General features: G+C 58.8%; 1 protein-coding gene across 2 annotated transcripts in view; it reads left to right on the top strand.

The window, feature by feature from the left end:
- The first annotated feature begins 345 nt into the window (after positions 1-345).
- NOL4L (nucleolar protein 4 like) overlaps positions 346-1,815 on the top strand; it is a 98,745-nt gene continuing 97,275 nt past the window's right edge. The window contains exon 1 of one of the 2 annotated variants that reach the window (XM_017884112.1): positions 346-509. The gene's annotated coding sequence lies outside the window, so the exon portion shown is untranslated. Of the gene's footprint in view, positions 605-1,815 lie in introns of both variants that reach the window. The other variant, XM_017884111.1, reaches the window with a different exon arrangement.

The following is a 1,815-nucleotide window of genomic DNA, read 5'->3' as shown; positions in this document are numbered from 1 at the left end:
CCCAAGCTCCGGGGAGATGGGGATAACGTCTCCTGCAGAATAACTTCCTCTGGTGGGTTGCCCATGGTTACTCTCATTACCTGCCTGCCCGAGGAGCCCGCGGCGAGCCGCTCCAGCAGGCCCTCCGAACCCCCCGGCGCGCGCGCGCCTTCCCGCCCCCTCCCCGCCGGGACGGCGCGCGCGCCTTCCCGCCCCTCCCGCGCCGTGGCGCTCGCGCCTGCGCAGTGAAGAGAGTGCGGCCGCCTCGCCCCCGCCCCTTCCACCAGCCCGAGCAGCTGTCAGCGGCGCGCGCGGCCAGCCCGGCCCCAGCGCGCGCTGTCAACAGTCATTAGCGCGGCCCGCTCCCCTCCCCCTCCAGCCCCACCTCTTCCCCCGGCCCTGGGTGGGGCTCGCACCTGGGGCTCTCCGCTCGTTAGCGCTCCTGGGCCGCCTCCTCGGCCGGAGAGGGACCCGCCCGCAGGGCTTGGCTGACTCAGGGCTACCTCCTTTCGCCTAGGACCCCCGCCTCGGTGACTCCGGATTCCCTGTCCTAGGCTGCGGTGCTCTGGGAGGCGGGTCTCCAGAGTAGCTGACAGAGCTCTTTACTGGGTGTCTTCTAGGGCAGGTGCTGTTTGTGCATCATTTGGGTTCCCACACACTTCCTATGAGGTGGCGAAAGGGTTATGCCTATGGTGTCACCTCACACAGGAGGAAACTGAGGCCCAGGCAGGACAGCCCCTTGCCTGGGGTGGGGGCTGGGTTGTCCTTAGGCCTGTGACTTCACCTCTCGAGCACCCCCCTGTGGCCCCCCTCCCTGTCCCCAGCAGGCCAGAGTCCTGCAGCCAGGCTCAGACCCTGTCCTGTCCGGCCAGCCGGGGATGCTGAACAGTGCCCCTCTCTCCAGCCCTCAGAAGTCATTGTCATTCGGATCTGCATTTTCCCAGCCCCTCTCCTTCTAACTGGGGGCACTGTGGCCCACTGTGCCCCTTTCTCTTCCCATTCCTTCCTCCACACCCATTCCAGACATCCCAGAGTTAACAAAACCTAAAAGAAAAAGAAAAAAGACTCAGAGCTGCTTGGAGGAGATGGCATCCTCAAATGTAGCGCTGTCGTTTGAGGGGCTGGTCCTAGGCACCTTTCTCTGTGGCCTGGGGTGTGCGTTTTGGTCCCCGGCGTGATTTGAAAGAAGATGGAGGTTCAGCGAAGCAGAAAGGAGGTCTTGGAATATGTGAGGCCTGTTCCAGATGGCAGGTGCGACTCGGTGGTGGTGGTGGCAGCGGCGGCTACGCGCTAACAGTTGGATACTGTGCGCAAGGGTGGAGAAGAGGCAGGTGCTATATTGAGTCCTCAGCGCCTTGTTTATGTATTTATTTATTTATGGGGAGAGTGTGATCACATCCCTCTGCCCCATCCAGGTCTACGAAGCTCAATGGAACTTTGGGTCCTAAAATCCTGGGGTAAATTCCTATTTTGGAGGATTTTTTTTTCAGTTTCCAGTCCCCAGTAGGTAGTATTCAGAACCGAGAGAAATTAAAATACTGCCTTTGTCCCAGTGAAGCAATACCCTCTCTTCAATCACCTGATTGCCCTTTACAAATTATGACAGCTTCTCTTGGGGATGCTCAAGAGAGGGATTCTGGGTGTTTGGGTGATGGTCTTCATTCTGGTTTTCTTCTCTTTTTGTTCTCTTAGTTTAGTGTGGTTTTAATTTCCTCTCCCCTCCTTCCTTTCCAACTCTGGGGCCCCTTTGCAGGAGACTGACTCCTCCCCTTGGTTCTTTTTTCAGCCCCACCAGGAGCTGAAATGAGACTTTGCAGGAATCCCCTAGAAGCTTCC

Source organism: Rhinopithecus bieti, unplaced genomic scaffold (assembly GCF_001698545.2).
Source record: "Rhinopithecus bieti isolate Rb0 unplaced genomic scaffold, ASM169854v2 scaffold_14455, whole genome shotgun sequence".
In the NCBI taxonomy this organism is placed as follows: domain Eukaryota; kingdom Metazoa; phylum Chordata; class Mammalia; order Primates; family Cercopithecidae; genus Rhinopithecus; species Rhinopithecus bieti.
The sequence above is the reverse complement of the archived record's forward strand: the minus strand, read 5'-3'. Positions and strand labels throughout refer to the sequence as shown.